We start from the raw sequence: 20,769 nt of genomic DNA on the forward strand, positions 1-20,769 counted from the left end.
CACAGGGCTCTTTGGGGCTAATGAGCAACCTGGCAACTATGATCAGAATCAGGGGTGCTGGAACAATTTGTATAGTGTGGGTGCTGAGAGCCATTGAACCGAACTGTAAACCCTGTATATAATGGAAACCACTTCAGGCCACAGGGTGCGGTAATACACCCCACACCACTAGTTGCAGCACCTATGATCAGAAAAGGAGCAGAACTTTGACAGAGGACCCCACTCCTGAAATCCAATTAGCAGAATGCTGGGGGTCAGCTTCTGTATAAACGCGGCACAGGACAGGAAGTTGTCTCTGTATCTAGGTTTTCCCTGCTTTGGACTGTTTCCCACAGATACCTGCTCCCAATCTCCCAGTAACCTGACCCTACCTGTCTCCTGACACCTGACTCCCAGTTTGCCCTCTGACCTGTCTTGGATGCTGATCTCCTGGTATCAGATCTGGCCTGACTCCTGCTCTGACCGCTAAGTCAGACCGCCTGTGATAAATGAAGGGGGGAGCTCCCTTTTATGGACACCCAGCCAGCCAGTTAGCTATAAAATCCCTGTTAGTAATTGTTCTCTACTTGCTTTACCTGTAAAGGATTAAAAAGTCTGGCTGCATGCATAGGGAAAAGGAAGTGAGTGGGCACCTGACCAAAAGAGCCAATGGGAGGGGTAGAACTTTTTAAAATTGGGGGAAAAAAACTTTCCCTTTGTCTGTCTGCTCTCTGGAGAGAGGAGACACATTTCAGCAATGCTATAGGAAGCTTTAAGCCAGGTATGGAAAATCATCAGATCATACCTAGAACTACTTATGTGACACCCCAGATATGTAAGTAAATCAGGGAATGTCTAGGAAGATTAGGGTTATTTCTTTTATTTCTTATTGGCTTGTGGACTCCTCTGTGCTAACCCCCAAATGCGTATATTTTGCTTGTAACCATTAAGGTGGACCTCAAGAAAACCATTCTTGATGCTTATTATATTTGCTCTCTTTAAATCTAGCAATGGTCTAAGTTCCAGATGTGTGTTTCTTTTTGTTTTCAATAAAATTTACCTTTTTTTAAGAACAGGATTGGGTTTTTTGTCCCAAGAGGTTTGTGCATATGTTGTTTAATTAGCGGGTGGCAACAGCTGATTTCCTTTGTTTTCTTTCTCAGCTCTTCCCTGATGAGAGAGAAGCTATGACCTTGGGAGTTTAATCCTGGCCTGGAGTGGCCAGTATTAATTTTTAGAATCCTTGTGGGCTCCCACCTTCTGCACTACACCCATGTGCAGGTCATGACACTGGGATTAATTGATTCATCCTGAGTCACCAACTCTCCTAGTTTGTCACTAATCCCCAGGAAATTCTCTGTGCCTCAGTCATACTTGCTTAATGTTTTGGATTGGTAAATTCAAACAAATGGAACCTGCTGGATGAATTATTAGTCATCCTTATCTTGGAGATGAGACAGGCTACAACTTCTTTATCTCTATAATCTCATGTTCTCAGGAGATGGATTTTGGGGAAAACTGTACACCCTAGAGTTCAAACCCACCTTCTTCCAACAAAAAACTTGCAGCATTTTTTGTTCCTACAATCTCTGCTCTAATCTAGAAACAAAGAAGGAACTATGGGTTTATTTTAAAAAAACTCCCTGTATTGTGAAAATCAGTGACCAGAAATTGTTATCCACTTAGTGTCTGACACGCCTTTGGTAAATGGGCTAATCCATATTACTACTTAAGTTTGTAAAGTATCATGAGGAATCTTGCTATTTTTCAACACACTTCTTCTCTTTATTTGCCCAAATTGCAGAGCTGGGGGACTAAATTGCAAATACTTTGGCTGAATAAATTATTGGACAAATTTTGCAAAACTCTCATTAAAATATTTATTTGACCAAGATTTTTTCCCAATAGGCTTAGCTCTACTTCTGAGTGAGTTTTGAAGCAGCAACATGCATGCTGTTAGGCTGCACTGTAATGCTGGCGGTGTTCTCTTCTGGCTGAGAAAAACAGGATCCTGCCCACTTGTGGTCATGAAGATACCCGCCCCCTGAATATTTAGAAGGGTGTCCTGATCAAAGTCTAATCAGGAAATCAATCCCTGTATTATCAGTTGGGTAAGAGATTCCTCATTTCCTGTCCTAACCTGATAGAATGCTGTATTGTAATGTATTACAATCCATAGGTGACTGCACTTCAGTTCTGAGTGAAGGGAATTCTGTACAAAGCTTGTCAAATGCTTTGGGATTCTGCTAGACTGAAGGTGTTATAGAAGTGTAAGTAGGAATCTAATACAGGAGTAGTGTTTAAGGGTAGCACATGCCATGGAATGACAGAAGAGGTGTCCCAACCTGGGAGAGTGAGTCACGCATGGTCGCATGGAATCCTCATATGAATCCTGCTGTGTCTGAATGGAGAGGGAAGCTGGCTGAAAGCAGCCTTTCCCCAAACATCTCCTAGTGGACAGTATGGTGTTACGTGCCTCCCATACTGTAGAGTAAGGGGTAGGTCCTACTAATGGAAAGAAGATTTGCATTTGGCTCATGGCATACAGGTTTCTTCACTGGAATTTTCCTATCAATTAGCAAAATACTTACCTGACACAGACTGGCAGGAATCTGCCCGCCTGAGGTAACTGAATTTCTGCCAAACTCTCCATCTTGTGCCTGCTTTGCATAATGCGCTGTTTCGGAGTGCATATTTAATACAGCAACATTGTCTGGGAAATGACACTTGTGTCTTGCTTTGACAAGTATTTGACAGTAACTCATACCTTCTCTATTTCCCCATCAATGGTTTTATCCACAGCGATACTAAAATCAGGGGCTGTTTTGCGGTTATCACAAAGATTGTGACAAATGTGCCAAACCTTGGAAAGAGGCCACAGACTCATCAGGCACACAGTTTGTGTGACTGTCAATTACTTGCGTCTTGAGAATTCCAGTGCTTTAAAATGAAGTCGCCAGTTGCAGAAGGAAGCTGCTTCTCTGCAAAGCAATAGAGATTTTCACAGGCTTAATAGCTGCTTTGTATTTTCACTATCCATAATGTTCACCCAGAACCTGAAGGCCCAATTTATGCTTATCTGCTTTTTTCAGTCCTTTAATACTGTTTTTTTCAGTGTAACATGAATGTGCAGAACATGTAATACAAGACAACGTATCTTACTAAAACAAAAATAACTTTAGAAACGAGAGATTTTTAAATTCAAAGCATTCCAGGCAACTGTGTCAAGTAGTTAATTTAAGCTTGTGGTGTGTTCTCTTTCCCCCCATCCCCCACCAAGAAATACTCCCTAGTTATTCTGCTATCAACAAGACTGACCTCATTCTGGGTGCATAATGAAGATGTCATTTGCAATACTCAAATTTACATCAGGTTGCTAGGAGCTTCAGCCTCTGAATTTGTTCTCCGGGAAAAGTGAAACTGCCAAAATGGATTAACTACTTTTTTTGAAAAATTAAAAAGTAGCATCAATATTTAGTCCAAGTCCCATCACAACTCCGATCATTGAGTAACCACACTGGCTAGGCAGTTTTGATATAGGGCTTGTCATTCTCTTAAGAAAAAATGGTTAATTGATGTTAGAAAAATTGGCTGAAACTCCCCCTTTTTGGTTAAAGACAGATACAAAACAGTAGAGAGCAGTTCATAATGCTTATCCTATTCCTTTTTATCACCACTTGGAAAATGGAAAGAATATCCTAATGAAAAAATATATGTTCACTTTGCTCAGAATATGATTTGGTTAGTGAGTTGCTAAAATACATTTTATCATGTGTGTGTAATTTTTTTTGGAGGTTTCCTTTAATGATAGACCAGATGCTTGTCAGCATGGTGGCAGATAGCTAAGGTACCTGGATGGTACAATCATGTTTGTCAAATGACAGTAGAAAGGGGTAGGAATAGTCTTTCTGCCAACAAAACGTGCTCTGCCAAGCCTGTAGGTGGTTGACTGACAGCCTGTTGAAAATGAGAACAGTTACATCATAATTCTACTCTGTATTGCTGGTTATGCTAATGTATGCAAATGCTGCTATAATGAATCCAATTAGACTTTGCTAATGAAATGTTAAAGTACCTGAATCCAGTTTGGATAGTTGGTGAGCCATGGGAGCTGGGACTTGGCTATCAGTTTAAGGAAACTGTAAATTACGCACTAGGATATCCATATGGCGCTTTTTGCAAAATGTCATGCTCTCCTGTTGTATCAGGTTGACTATATTGCCTCCTTCTGGTGAACCATACAAAATGACACCATCACTCATCTATAACATAGGAGCTCTCCCTTCTAGCTGCCATTATTTCCAATGGATGAAAAGCCTTAAGTTTTTCATGAATCATGTTGAATAGTGACCCGCTCATTTTGTTATGGGAAGGACCTGGACAGAGTAAACAGTGGTGTGAGCTATGCAGAAAATCGCTACAGCACAAATGTGATTGGACATTCTCAAGTCCAAGTCTCTCAGCAAATATTCATATGCCCAGATGTAGCATGAGAAAGAGGAGTAGAAAATGACTCTGAAGTTGTCAGCCTGGATAATGAAGCTGTCAACAGTGACAGAGCAGGAAAGGAAAAGATTATTCATGGGAGCAAGGATGAGAAATTCAGTTTTGAACACATTGGGCCAGACTCTTAGGTCTGTTACAGCTGTTTTGCACATTTCTGGAGGCCTTTTATTGTCCTCCATCTGAAAAACTAGTGATATATGTAAGTCCTTGAGCAATGCCTGCTTCTATTACCTTAAACACACTGCTGGTGGTTGGAGTTTCTAGTTTTGCCCAGCATCTGTTAGCCATGTCACAGCAAATTGAAAAGCCTGGTTTAGTTTAAACTGAGGAAGAACCAGAGAATTCAGGAGCAGGATTGCCCATTTTTTTTTGTTTTGTTCAGGCAAATCATTAATTTTTATGTACTGTTGTTAGTTGGTTTCCATTGGGATGAGTCAGTATATGTTAAGATAACAACAGCGCTTGCCCCTGCAGGGGTTTTTAGGTGTGTTTCTTTAGTGTTAGGGTGGACAAAACTGTCTAGTAAAAGCTGCTAGCTCTGTAGCTGTGAATGATCCATTTCCCTTCTTAATGAAATAGAGGGTGTAAAGTTCTTAAAGAAGCCTTAGCGTAATGAGTAGGGATTCCTGACTATTCAGGAGGTGTGGGTTCCTGCCGATCAATGTTACTGTTGTCTCTGATAATCCGCTTATCTTGTGGAGGGCTTAAAACAGCTCCAGTGTTGTCTGTTACCAGCCCTACTGAAATGGGTGAAAACAGAGCTGGTGGCATCCTTACAGTGAGCCCAGCACCACGTGTGGATTCTTTCTAATGCAGCATGTCAGCAGAAGCCCCAGGATCAATAAAATATACCTACATAATAGGCTTTAGCCTATTATGTATCCCAAAATGGCGCTTAGAGTCAAACGTCACAATGATAGAGCCAAATAATGCCAGACGTGGCATGCTATTCAGCAGGATAAATTAATTGTGGGGAGGTCTGAAAAGAAATGGCAAATCAATGAGCAGAGGCAGAGGGAGGTTGCTCCAAGAAGCAATAACTGCAGAGGAGCAGGCTTTGTCTCCAAGAATCACAAGAATATGTGAATGGACATTGGAGGCCAATATTAGGTATGTGTGGGATTAGACCTGATTTATTAGTAGTAATAATATTTATTTTGTGGTAGCACTCAAAGACCTAGGGCCCTATTGTTATGGGTTCTGTGCAAACACAGAACTAAGACAATCCTGCCTGGAAGGCTGTACAGTCTAAAGACCGAGACAAAAAGGGTATCCTATAGACACAGCTTCAGTATTGCCTGAGCATTCAAAATTAGTCAGTCAGCCCCTCCTCCAAACTATGAGATGCTTCTAACTAACAAATTCTGGATTCTTCTTTCTTTGCCTTCTGGCTTCTGAGCCTCTAGAAACCTTCACATTTTTGAGCTTTTCTTTGCAACCATAATGGCTAAAACTTACTTTTTTAAAAACAAAGCTGAGAGTCTCTTTTAATCATGTCACTCCGGCAGCTGGGACTGTAATGCAAACAACAATTATTGTGGGACTTATGATAAAATTGTGAGTTGGCAACTCTAGGAGGCTGGAGCAAGTCCATAGAGGTTTGAAAGCAAGGGGCCTGATTCTCCACTCCTCTGTTTTGTTTAGTCATTTAGACTTGTGCAAAGTGGCTGCAAAATGCTATTTAAACAGAACTTTCCACTCACTCGTACCCATGTCAGAGTCTACACTCACTCTGTGTGGACATAAATGACTACAAGGCAGTGGAGGATCATGCCTTTGTCCTCTATATCAGGCTCTGCAACAGACGTCTGCCTATCTGTCTTAGGGTTTTATACTGCCCACCCATCACTATAATATCTGAGGCACCTTAGAGACTAACACATTTATTTGAGCATAAGCTTTTGTGAGCTACAGCTCACTTCATCGGATGCTGTAGCTCATGAAAGCTTACGCTCAAATACATTTGTTAGTCTCTAAGGTGCTACAAGTATTCCTTTTCTTTTTGCGAATACAGACTAACACGACTGCTACTCTGAAACCTATAATATCTGAATGCCTTCCTCATGAAATCGATAGCAACAGCAAAGTCTTTAGTGGACTTTATAGAGTCTCTGGCATTTCTATTACAGGATCAGAGCTCTGCTTGGGGTAGGGAGTTTTTTGGGGTGGGGAGTTGGTATGGATTTGGGAATAAAGGGGTGTTTACAGTGTGACTGTCATTTATAGTGGAAAGGCTTCCTCAAAGAGGAAGGCTTTGTAATATCACTCAGCAAGTCCATTTAGGGCCTAATGTTCAAATTCAACTTCTGCTTTTCGCAGAAACAATTGTGTGTCCAACATTTCACACCCGCAATTCTTTCAAGTTCTTCCTTTGCAGCTCAGAGTTAAATCAGATAAATTACTTTCTCTGTTTAATCTATTTAGGAATTTATGTAGCCTCATCCGCATGGCATCTGGGCACCTTGCAAGTGACTAAAAATAAAAAAGACAATCTCTTTCCTTTTTCCTTCCCAGCCTACTGGAGAAGTAGTTTGAGTAATTTTTGGTTTACAGCTCCTTTATTTCATAGTTTTTAGTGTGGATGAAAAAAATATGTGGAGGGAAAGTCAGTCAAGTGAGATTTGCATTTTGTTTTGATCTTGCTAAGAACAGTGGTCATTCCTGTTTCTTGCAAGAGGGAATTCCATGGTATAGATCCTTTTCCCATTAAAATTCTGTCTCCTTTCTTCATGAACCTCCTGCTATTGGTTGATTATTTCATGGTTCCAGTAGAGTGGAATTGTCATGCAAGAGCACTGCATTGGAAGGAGAATTTCTTAGGTAGCCAGGGGCAATCCTGTATCAAGAGAAAGACCTTGAAGATGACTCTATGTTCAATGGGGTGTGCCAGTGCAGAGTGGTTTACTAGGGTGGTGTGTTCATGAAGACCTCTGTTAGCAATCAGATGGGCTGCTGCATTTTGTACAAGTTGGAGCTTTTTCAGATTTTGAGAGACAGACCTAATTTTCTAGCCAATTACAGATGAAAGTTTTTCTGACATTGCTAACTGGGCATCCAAAAATACTGAGGAGTCAAAAATAACACCAGTGTTGTGGGCTGATTTGATAATCTGAGGGCTGCTGCCAGTGACAGTGGGAGAGATTATTGGGGCAGGCTAGTCCCTTGAAGAGCTTCTCTCTTTTTACCAGCACCACCTCAGTCTTGCCTGGATTCAGCTTTGTCTAGGTGCGGGGTTGATTTTGGAGCTATGTTTGCAGTGCTGGGAGGCAGCAGTGTTTACATTGGACTTAAATGAGATGCGGAACTGCTGGGTGTCCTCTGTCCCCTGCTGGAACTCCAGCAGTTTCCTCATCAGCTCTCTCAATGACTGAGCCACTGGATGCATGTGATGAAGTGAGCTGTAGCTCATGAAAGCTTATGCTCAAATAAATTTGTTCGACTCTACGGTGCCACAAGTACTCCTTTTCTTTGAGCCCTATGGGACTCTATAGGTGAGGACTTTGGAGGCTGAGCAACAGTTGCCCATAACACCCTGTCTGAGGTCTCAGAGGAAGGACCTGTGCCATTTCAGGCCATTTCCATTCATCCCTGCAACCTCCTCAGGGAAAGTGACAAAACTGAAACTGTTGCTTGCTTTAGGAATTTGTCTGAACTAACTTGCAAATTCTGTTCCCGCAGAACAGCAATTTCATAGACTGAGGTACCAAGTTCAAACATGCCAATTCATTCAGACTAACCCTCTACGCACAGCCGGGTTTAAATAATACATTTTGGCAATGATTCTAGAAGTAGTGGGAAAAGAAAATGTGTGCAAGAGACTCCTTATGTCTCCATACTCAAGTCACTGTTGTTGCAGGGAATTACATGTGAAATGAGTGACTGTTATCCACCAACTGTAGTTTATTTAAAAACTTTTTTCTTTTTATCAGTTATGCCCACAACTAAAGCCATACAGAATTAAGTTTTTTCTGCCAGATCTTCGCCTTTGGAGTCTCTTTGCTGCAAAATTGGCTGGAGCTATGAAGCCTGGCTGGGATCTGCAGAGTCCTAAGTGGATCATAAGAGAATTGTCAGGAAACAGTTTATTTATAGATGCTCCTTTGCTCCCACCCCCACATTCTCCTGTACCCATGCAGGAGTTATTGCAGCCCTAGGGTGGCCGTTATCATAATGATTCAAGGGAAAGAAAGGGACAGGGATCCAGAGAGGGCTGCTCGTGGGCTCTCTTGTATCAATTTACTGCTCACTTAAGTGTCTCCTGACCAGGAGCAGGTAGAGTTCCTCAGCTCCATTTCTACCTGGGGCTTAGTGGTGATCAGGATCAGTCAGCCTGATGCACAATTGGTTATGTATCATTAAGGGGCCATGTGACTATTGGCCTGAATTCAGGCCTTATTACAGTGTTTCTCAAATTTTTGAAGGCTGAGCCTTGTTTCAGGAAAATGAAACCAATGGTATCCATCCTTCAACTCTGAAATGTGGTGGTGAAGGCCTAAAATTCTTAATTTGTACACCTCCTGCACCTCCCACCCCCACAAACACTTTGGGCAGGATGGTGAAGCACTTTGTAATATGGTCCTATGCCCCCTTTCTTACACTAACGAGTAGTGAAATACTTTAAATATCAGCATTGTTAACTATTGTCATTGGCATCTGGGTCAGTACCTGTTGTAATGAATGACTTTCAGACCTCATGTACTATTGGTTCAGACTGCAAACTCAAGCAGACTTCACTGCACCAGTTGCATTTGCTTTCCATTTTGAAGGTTTTTCTCTGCAACTATAACAGCTAGGGACTTAATTAAAAATCCATAAAGCAGAGGCTTTGGAGAATGACAGCATGGGCTCTTAAAGCCTCCTGGCTCCCCCTCCAAGCTGGTCGTTCATGCCTCCAGGGGGCAGTAGGGAGGTGCATCCCAAATTTTGGAAACCCTGCCTTAATGCAAGTTAAACACGGTTATTGCATCATGGCAAAGGAAGGCAGAGAGAGGCTAACCCCATATTTTTTAAAAGTATGGGTGGAGGGGAATATCCATTTTGGCTCTCCTCTTGGGGTTTGAGTGGGAGCTAGGTATTGAAGAGCCTTTGCTGTCCCTGAAGTGTAAGTGCCCAGTGGCTTGAACAAAACAACAGATTAGATTAGCAGAACTGACCGATACAGAGTTGTTGTTTTTTTTTTGAACAAAAATAACTGATTAGGGGTTTTCAAAGCCCCGAGGTTACAAGATTGACATAGCAGCAGACCAGAACCTTTTTAAGATGAAAGGGCGTGTCCAGGGATGAATAATTTGAAACTCATTTTGATTAGCCTTGTTTGATGAGACAATGTTGTCACCCTTTGGACGTCTCTTAATAAATTAATCTGGGTGGTGGTGGTGGTGGTGGCGGGGGGTGATGGCTGAGTCTACCAGGCAGTGCCCCTGTCACTGAGCTTCACTGCTACACATGGGGCATTAGGATTTACCAGACATGCCCTTTACACTTCTTCTTTGTCCTGATTCTGACAGATGGTCTGACTAGTAGAGCTGATCAGAAATTTTTTGACACTGTTTTTTTTTTTCATCAGGTAATGCTGATTTGTCAAAACAAAGCCAACTCCTTCCCCCAGCAAAGCCTTTTTGTGGCAAGAGGTCAGTTTCAACACATTTCTAGCTTAGAAAATTTGGAAAAAGTTTTGAAATGGTCAAAATGGGACGTTTCAACATTTTAAAATTTTAAAACACTTTCTGTCCTAAATTGTTGTTTGTCGCTATCTATCTACAGCAAACTTCATCAGATGCATGCAGTGAAAAATACAGTAGGCTGATTTTATATATGTATTTGTATATACTGTATTTTCCACTGCATTCAGTCGATGAGGTGGGCTATAGCCCACAAAAGCTTATTCTCAAATAAATTTGTTAGCCTCTAAGGTGCCACAAGTACTCCTTTTCTTTTTGTGGATACAGACTAATATGGCTGCTACTCTGAAATCTGTAAAGTACTTTGGTATCCTTGAGGGTAGAGGTACTAGGTAAATGTGAGATTGTAGGGAGCCAGGGTGGCTTCCCTCTGAACCAGAGGGTAAAGAGCCACCCTCTCAGCCTGAGTGGGTGGGGCCAGATCAAGTTTACGCCAATCCCCAGAAGGGGAGGGGTGGGACAGGAAGTACAAAGGGCGGGGCCCTTTGCCCAGTGAGGGCAGCACCAGGGAGGGAGACAGACACAGGCAGCTGGCTGCTCCCTCGCGATCCTGCTCCTGACCCCGGGAGGAAGGCCTGTGGCGACCAGGTCTGCCAGCCGCTGAGTACCCGGAGGACCTGGAGGGGCCCGGCTGTAGCCCAGGCCGGCATGAGTCCGACACAGAGGGGGAGCTGGAGCTGCCAGCAGTGGAATACCCGGACAAGCTGGAGGGACCGGAGAGACCCGCTGGAGAGACTGGGTAGGAAGTAGCCCAGAGGCAGAACTGCACCGTGTGGTGGGTGTATTTGGTCAGCGGGGGGTGGATGGCCCCCCGCTGACCAAGTGGGGGGACCTTCGTTTCCCGCCACTGTCAGGGCCCTGGGCTGGAACGCAGTGGAGTTGGGTGGGCCTGCGTTCCCCTATCCCGGCCAACCTGCCTTGGGTAGCAAAACTGTGCGCTGCCGACTCGTGCCGGCGCTCCCCCTGCCTGAGGGGCGCGCTGCCGACTCGTGCCGGCGCTCCCCCTGCCTGAGGGGCGCGCTGCCGACTCGTGCCGGCGCTCCCCCTGCCTGAGGGGCGCGCTGCCGACTCGTGCCGGCGCTCCCCCTGCCTGAGGGGCGCGCTGCCGACTCGTGCCGGCGCTCCCCCTGCCTGAGGGGCGCGCTGCCGACTCGTGCCGGCGCTCCCCCTGCCTGAGGGGCGCCCGAAAGGTGTGACTAAGGCCCGCCAGTGGGACCATAGCTTTCCATCGCCCCCAAAGGGCTTGGAGGACCGACTGAAACCTGTCACAGAGATCCTTACCATTAATATCAACAATGTAAATAACTAGTAAGGAGAAGTGTGCAGTTTTTGTCATATTCAACAATGACAATCCAAAATTGGTCCTAAAAGCTGTTATGTTTAATATCTGAGCATCCTTGAGACAGAATTTTAAAATTTGTTGACTGATTTTCTGTCTTCTCTTTTTGGAAAACCTGGAGAGAGGCTGCTAATGAAGACAAATGAAGGAGAAAGAACTTGACCCCAGAATATGAAATTTAGCTCATTAAGTTTGTTTCCAAGGGGCTTGCTGATAACTTTTTGATGTAGATAATGTAATTAATGACAGGAAATAATGCTACAGGATATGAGTTGTGTGGGATGCAGTGCAGTAAATCTGCTCTTTATTATGTATCAGTTTACTTATATACATTTATATTGTTACGGCTTTGTACGATGCAGTGACAACCTTCACATGGAATTTCCTTGATTTAATTGTTTTAGTCCATCCTGAGGTATTTTGAGACCTTTTTTTGTTTTGGTATGTAATTTCCTGATGTTTTTAGGTTGTATGAGGATATAATTGCAGTGTCAGGAGTGTGTCAGCATGTGAAGCATTTTCTTACAATGGAATTAGCCATTCAAGTGAATTGCATTTCCTTCCTATACATTTGGAGGGGGTTTTGGCTCTGGCATTGCCACAAAATTAATTGTGGTGGATCTCCTACATTCTCTCAGTGGAAGCTGCCACTAACATTACTGCTTTCTTCACCAGAAGGCAATGAGCATATTCTGAAACTTTCTTAACAGATTTTTAGGAGGTGTAAAAGTTGATAGAATGTTTGTGGGGTTTTTTTTAGTTTTTGTGTTTTGTTAAGTGCTAGCTCCCACTGGAAATGTAAGTGCCCTATGGCCTGACCCAAAGCATCATAAAGTAAATGGGAATACATTGGGCTTTGTTTGGATCAAGCCTCTAGGCCCAGATTCACAAAAGTATTTAGATGCCTAACTCCCACTGAAATTAGTGAGAGTTAGGTGCCTAAATGCCTTTGTGAATTTGGACCCTAGTGTCTAATAAATTTGAAACAGGAGTTTGTATCTTCTAAATAAAAACAAGCAAATGCTATTGAGTGGTGTGAAATTATTCCTGGGATTAATTTTGGGCCTGATCCTGTAAACACATATGCATGTGAGTAAAGTCATGCTACTAAAGTGGTAGGATGGCTTGTCTGAGTTAAGTTACTCACATGTTCAAATATTTGCAGGATCAGGCCATTGCTGTGAGTGGTGTGCTGTTTTTTGTTTTTTGTTTTTTTTTTAAACTAAGCCATGCTAATCTAGAACAAGATAAATGAAGGAAAAGAAACTTGACTCCAGATGAAGAAATTTAGCTCATTATGAGAAAAAGCTCCCTAATGGACATAGAATTAACTGTTGGTACTCAATGAAAACTCTTACTAATTACTTGTATATAATTTGAGTGTCTGATTATTATTAATTACCTTGCAATAGACCCTAGAGGTCTCACTTGGGAATCATGAACCCTTTGTGCTAGGCAATGTACATGCACATTGCCCTCTACTTGCAAGAATCTATAGCCTGGCTAATTGTGTAGTCCGAAGCATTCTTTGGGAAGAAGAAACACAACATGAAGCTGATAATTCCATGACATGACAGAGTACAACCACAGATATTCTATATTTCATCTCCTTCTAAATTGCAACATTTTAAAAAAATGTAAAAAAGCTTTTATGCAAGAGGTAAAGCAGTACTTTGCACAAAGCATTGGGACAAAATTCTGTTATGCTAGTGTAAATCCAGAATAACTGCACTGACTTTAGTGGAGTTATTCCAGATATTAAGAAAGGGGGAAGAGCCAATCAATTAGGGACTCCAAAATTACAGTTGACTTTACATGGAAGGCCCTCAGATGCTAGGGGGATGGTTGGCTGTATAATACCCTAAAATATATAGGTACACATATGGACAAGGTGTGGCATGGCATTTCAGCTGCTCATGGGCATGTGGTGGATCACAAGCCCCTTTTCACCATGCTAATTTGATTCTTCCATTCCGCTTAAAGTGCAAGCACCAGCTTTTCTGGTGGCTTCCTAGATATTGAATGGAGAAAGAGGGGCTATTGGCATCTACTGAGAAGTAAAACTGAGGTCTTGCCTTTTTGAGGTTATTAAAGATCCTATGGGACTTTTAGCAAGAGTTTGTGGTGCTAGCCTTAGTGTTCCAGTCAGATTCTGTGTTGGGAGGGTGTCTGCTTCCCCAGTAACTGGGTAAGGCATTTGTTGGCTCAAACAAGTTGCAGTGCAGAGTTAACTAGTTGCCACATCTCATGCCAGAGTTCGCTGCATTCAGCAATTTCTGTAAATACTTTCAAAAGTGCTTTGGGATGAAAATCTTTCTCTTAAAATTAAAATATATCCTTGAAGTAGTTAAGGTTTGTGCTGAAAAGAGATCTTTTAAGTAGATCTTATTTCTTTAGCCTCATCCAAGGCGCTAATAACTCCCTTTACAGCTCATGAAATGAGTAATGAATATTAGGCTGAGCAGCCTGTTTTATGAACTCATCTTCTGAAGAGGAAATTTATCCTGCTGGGAAAGAACAATATGGCTGAGACAAGTAGTGCTCTGACCCTATTTCTATTACTCTGTAAGTGAGAAAGGGAGGTAGGAGAAGTTGTAATGTTCAGAATTTACTGAAAACATGTTGCATGTTTATTCGAAAAGAGTGAGGAATGGCCAGCCAGCTGGCAGCCTTCAGTACTTCTGAGTGTCCCTGTTTAACAGATGGTGCCTGCAGAACCTGAATGTGGGTTTCTTCCCTTTGTGTTGGGTGTTTTCAAATGTGGTTGAAAAGTATTGTGAGGACATCATTGTTGATTTTATGGAAATAATTAGTCTAGTAATAGCCTTTTTAGAGGGGTAAGAGCATTCCCCTGAGATGACTTCACTTCAAATAAGATTTATTTTGCTGTTTAAACAAGTTGACCATTGGATCACCTCCTTCTAATAATGGCTTACCTCATCCCTTCTTTCCCCCAGCCTCTCCGTCTCTCCTCATCTTCCTAGATCCTCCCTCCATCTCCCTCCCCCAGTTGCTCTACTACCAGGGTCTACAATCTGCCTTTATTCACTCTCTGCAATGCTACTTCACTCCCTCTGTGAGGGGGAGATTAGGCCCCACATGGATGAGGCAGGGACTGGAAAGTCTCTGGCAGCAGGGCTAGCCTACCCCTCTAGCCCTGTCAATCATGCCTGATATGGGGGAAACTGCAGTTAGTATGGGGGAAAGGAGATGGATTGCCCTAAGCAGCAGCCTGCAGGAGCGACTCCCAAACCTGTTTTGGGAACTCCTAGGCAGCAAACGTTCACTCCAACCCTGGGGAGAGTACAGGGGGTTCCCAGAGTAAGTCAAACAGGCTGAGCCTGTCTCAGAGATCCAGCAAGAGCAATTTCCCCAAACCCATTATGTTGGGGTTGGATTGTTGGTAGCACTATAGACTCATCACCTGCTCTCTTCTCTCCCCCCCCCCCCCCTTTTTTTTTTTTTTTTGGCTAGGACTGCCGGGAAGGAGAATCATGAAAGGGTGGGGTTTGTGACTTTCATTTTGATTCCCCAGCCAGAGAAACTTAAGTAGGCCCACAAAGGGCAAAGCCTGCCTTGCAAATGGTAGGGAAGTAGGGCCTGTGTTGTGACCACCAGATGTAGATAACTGGGTGTGGTCAGGTTCCCTCGCCCTCTGTGGGAGGAACTACCAAGAACTCTTTTTCTTTTTCTTTTTCTTTTTTTACACCCTCTCCTCTAGTGCCTCCGTCACAATTCTGTTAACTGCACCTACATTCCCCAGTTCTCTTTTTTGCCTACACTGTGATATCTCCAGCAAATCAGACTGTCTAAAAGGCCAGTGCCTGATCTTTGATTTCTCTCCAGCTGCTATGTGCAGTATATTGCCCACAGTTACAAAGAGCTGTCTGGTAACTTCTAAGCAATCATATTTATTCTGAAGGTGAAAGCAGTCCAGGGAAAACATATTAACAATATAAGAAACTACACATGTAATAGAAAGCTTACTAAAGGTCACTCCAATTGTAACCTCAGCCTCTGGTAGGTGACAGCCCTTCAAAACTCAGAAGTAGGTTTTCCCTGCGATTACAAATTCATGACTGCCTAGATTCAGAACCAGAACAACCATGAATAGTTTAGTCTTTCCTCTATGCAGCTTGCACCTTTGATAGCGGCCTCATTTAACAGGTGATCAGCAGCCAGTGGTCCCTCTGCAGGGCATAGCTTCAAAAGACTGGATATTTGCATAATGAAAGATGGGGAATTTGCATTTACTCTCCCCTAGATATTCCCCAGGAAACCAACTTAACACTTTTTTTTTTTTTGTTCCAAAAATCCCTTCTTCTCTAGAATTTTTTTCAGTATAGTCCTTTGAAGCCACCAGGTGTCTCATCTGTCACATCTCCTCCCTTCAGAGGTTACATACAGTCCCAGCCCACAATAATACATAACTATTCATTTAATACAATGGGTCCCACAGATACTTAAACTTAATTTAATAAGGTCTCCCAAGGATATTGCAGGAAAATACCATATCTGTCACAGCCTCCTTTCTACATTCCCTTTTCTGCCTTCTCTCCTCTGTTAATTATTTTGCAGTACGAGTGTTCACAGGGGGCTTATACAGAAATCTCTGTTCTGGAATAATTATTTTGGTAAGTTTCCAATTGTAGAGAAGCCCTACAATTTGCAATGAGCATTCCAGCACATTTCACACAACGTGGCGTTGGCATGAAAGGCTCTGTTTCTGATTATCGATCCCATTAGCTAATCAGTCTGCTAAACTTAAAGACTGTAGTTAAATTTGGCATTGCTGAGACTTCTGCTGGAGAGGATCATAATATTGTTAATAATTGGCACCATTTCGGACACTAGCAGCATATGGACTGTCAGTTTCCAGGCTGCTTTAGCAATAGGAATAACTCTGTAATCAATAAAATGTAGTTCATTAACAAAAATTGTCCTCTTCTGATATTAGTCCAGTATTCAAGCTGGAGGAAAACTGGTTTCTTTGACAATTGGCTTCTATGCTGCCAGTGACACAAATGACGTTAATTTTGTAAGATATTGGACTAAGTAATAGAGCTCCCCCTAATGGTGTGTCTATAGTTATGGCAAGTTTCAGTATTTTGTGTGTACAGGACTGTTTTCCCAGTCTCTTGTTAATAAACTTAGGTCAGCAAGGAGTCTGAGTTGGTGTGGGTGTGTATGTGTATATGCCTCATGCTGCAGCTTCTCCTCAGGAAAGCATAACACTGCCACAAACTGATGATGGGGATGGGATTCCTGGATAATCAGTCTCTGTCAATGTAACCCACACAAGGAAAGTGTGGATCTTTGTCCCTTCCTGATGACTGGACTGCATAAGAAGTTTGTGTCTAATAGTTCTATCAACTAGAGTATTTAGTCATTTAATTCAAAAGGTAAAGGCTTATTACTGAAAGTGCAAGGTTCAAACTCAGCTGTCAGCACAAACAGGATTGGTTAAGTTGCTATTTCCTTGGTCAGTGGAGAGTTTTGTAAACTTTATTCTAATCAGCCCTAAAGCTTTTTTTATGTCTAGGCATAATGGTTGGGTTTACTGGACACTCAGAGCCCTATGATGGATCCTGTAAGGACTGGGAATCACATACCAAAAGGCTGGAATAGTTTTTTGATGTTAATAGTATAACAGGAAACAAAGTTATGATCCTAGTTGTGTCTTACGGGAAGTAAAACCTGTGGCCTGCTACACTCGCAGCAGTACTAGAACAGAAAGAATAGCTCTAACGTAACGATAGCTATTTTACAAAGGCCCTTGTCTTCAAAAACCTCTTGTCATTATGTAACCAGAAATGTTCCATTAGCAGACCCAGCAGCCTGTGGAGTCCATAAGCACATATGTGGCAGAACTAAAGTAAAGTCAATGCTGTGAATCTGGGGAAAATTTGGATGACATTTTGAGTTTTCATTTGGTATATGGTCTGAGTGATGAAATCTTACAGAAATGTTGACTAACAGAGATTGGTCTTACATATTACCACATTGTGAATAATGCTATGTTAGTGGAGAAAAGGCATAGAAGAAATGGCCCAGCATAAGAGTGATGTACAGCAAATTAATGCCACATTTGCCAAGTGACTGTATACATGTAGCCAGTATGAATACATGCAAAATAAGCAAATGCCAGAGAAGCTCAGATCTCGTTCGGATAAGACTGAAAAAGGTGGAGAGTCTCTTTAAAAATGTAAGTGGACCCAGGGTGAACAGTCTTAGCTGAAGAATAGGAGAGCTGAAGAAAGACCACATTGAGTCATGCTACTCATTTATACTGCATTTTAGTGTGAGACGTACACCAAAAAAGAAATAAAGTTGGTAGAAGTCCTGCAGACTGAAATGTCAATCATGACTAGTTGTAGAGCAGGACAGCCATCTGCTGTTGGGAAGGAATGGCTCCATGCTCAAGTGACAGTGTTTTTATGATCATTCCACAGCACAGAGTTCTCAGCCATGGAAATGATGTTACATAAATTCTGCAAAAGCATGCTAGTGTTAACCACACCACTAATGAGAAGCTAAGGGAAATCTGAGCCTCCTGAACACTGAAACGAGGAGGCCAGCCAAGCTTCAGAAAGACATCATATGCCTTCAGAACAAAAATTGAGCTAGGGTTGGAGCCATGAAAGTGTGAAGGGATTGTGAGTAAGGTAGAACAAAGTGAATATTGCCATGAAAAATGAAGATTTAAGGATCTGGAGGTAATTTCAGATGGATGATCTTGTTTTAAGAGTTGGCAAATCCCGCTTGTGAAATATAGAAGACATTTTTGCTGAGTAGGGAGGCAGAAGTTCACATAGGTGGTCTTAACTCATGCTTATTTACAGATGGAGCCATGAATCTCATGCACTACTCAGAGTAAATACTCCTAGGAGGCTGTTCCAGTTTACTAGACTGCCCTTTGGAGCAGCATCAACTCCTGCAAGATGCCAAAGAGCTGTGGAGTTGGAAGGAATCCCTGGAAGATGGTGTGTGTTAGATATTGTGTCACAGGATAATTCACACAGAACACTGAGAAAAACCTGAGCAGGGTGTTTTGAGGCAGGAACTAAATGAGGTGAGAGAAAACCAGGCCAAATGTGAATTCTTTCAAGAGAAAAGTTAATACTGTGGGCATATGATAGATGCAAAGGTCCTGAACAAGTCAAAGGTTAAAATGACTGCTATAAAGCCTTGTCTTACAAATATTGCATCAGGGACATTGGATATTGCTTTTCTTTATCGCTCTTATTTTTCATCCGAGTTCTTTCAACATGGTTTAGCATTTTTGGATTCTTAAAGGTCACAGTGAAGGTAGCTTTATATACCTTTGTTATTTGTGTGTATGACCCTATATATCCAGAAAACCCATATTAAAATACTTAAGCTCAAATACAGCACAGTCACATATGCTAATAACTAGATAACCTTGCATAACTAATGGTATTTTCGGGGTCTGTTACTGACACTTTTGGTGCCAATTAATAGCAAGCCAAAAAAGGGTGGAGGGAAACAAGTGAAAAAGGAAATAAAAAACTAAAGAATAAAACTTGGAAGATTGCAGGAATTGACAGTGTAACTAAACACACCTTCAAGCCAGAGAGAGGGTCTCACAGGTTCAACACACTATAAGAGAAGACAGAGGTATTTGTTTAAGAATCTAGCACTATCTAAGTTTCAGAGTAGCAGCTGTGTTAGACTGTATTCGCAAAAAGAAAAGGAGTACTTGTGGCACCTTAGAGACTAACAAATTGATTTGAGCATAAGCTTTCGTGAGCTACAGCTCACTGTACTCCTTTTCTTTTTACTATCTAAGTTGTATATACTGATAATGCTCATTTAGAAGTACCTTTTAGAGTATGAAAGTGTCATCTCCTGAGTGGCATGGATGACAGAACTGTGAGGTGAACCTGGGTTATATTATCAGAGGTATTACTAATGCTCCATATGTATGTGTTAGGAATACAAGGCTGAATGTTTCACACCATGTGTAAGCTACACCAATGAGCAGGTTATACATTCTCTCTGCTACAGGGGAACAGTGCACATATATTGGGAATGGACATACAGACAAATATAGTGTGTTATTACATAGATTCGAATTTCTCTCTGTATTAAAATTGGTTTAGTACGTTTGCTATTGTGCAGAAACCAATAGCAAGAAGAACACTTCATTCTATGTCAGCAGAATGAATGGAGCTATATAAAAATGTCCATGAAAATTCTTAACAAGGTAATGATAAGATAAAAAGAGATGGCAAAGAGAAAAAATGAGAGCTGGCAAAATGAAAGAAGAAAGAGTAGGAGCTTAAAACTGGGAAAGAATAGGGGGATAAAGACTGAACAATTTTTTTCTTAAAACTTGTGGATGTAATTCTGAGAATTGGTTCTGTAACACTGACATTACATTGGAGAAAGTGGTTCTGAAAGTGCATTAACGGTGAGCTAGGTTCTAACAATGCTGCTTCATCTGTGGAGTCATATTTATTATTTTCCTTGACTGTTTGTTATCCTTGTACAAAATCACCAAAATTCAGGAAATACAAAGTTTTCCAGCTGAACCAGTGCGTGATCCATATCTTCTTTGCTCTGCTTCTAGAAGCACTTATATGCTCTTAGGATCTTGCAGCCCACTCTGTTCTGTGGCTTAGCCGTGACTTTTTTTTAAGCACATCTTGCCAGCAGAAACATTGTCAGATTTCTTTCTTCCTGTAGCCCCTGTTGTTCCCTCCCCCACCCCCCTTTCCAAAGGGCTGGTTTAATCCTGCAACAACAGGGATACTGCCTTTAAATATTTTAGTGAGTAAAGAAAGTGAATGTAAGAACAGCAGGACAAGGTAATGGGGAAAGGAAGAGATTTCAAAAACTGACAAAGAGCTATCTGTAGAGAGAGAGAGAGACACTCAGCGACATAGATACCTCAGGGGCTGGAAGAGATTGATTAGCATGGAGTACAGGAAAGAATAAGAAACCTTTGGGATATGAATCTCTTTCAATACCATAGCTCACCAGGGTCTAGGGAGTTATGCACTAATCTTAAAAAAAGTTTGCATTCTGATACTCTGATGTGGAGAGAGTTTCATATGGAACAGAATTCTCTAACGGGCCTGTCTATCAGCAGGATAAAAAGGAAAGGAGAAGCAGCACAAAGAAAGCAGGCAAGATTAAAAATGAGAGCGAAGGTTATAAAAGGCACCATAATGAAACTCAGCTGATGACTACACTGTGCAAATACATCGCACATGGAAAGTGTGAAGCAGTGGCAGGAAG

Source organism: Lepidochelys kempii, chromosome 2 (genome assembly GCF_965140265.1).
Source record: "Lepidochelys kempii isolate rLepKem1 chromosome 2, rLepKem1.hap2, whole genome shotgun sequence".
Lineage (NCBI taxonomy): Eukaryota > Metazoa > Chordata > Testudines > Cheloniidae > Lepidochelys > Lepidochelys kempii.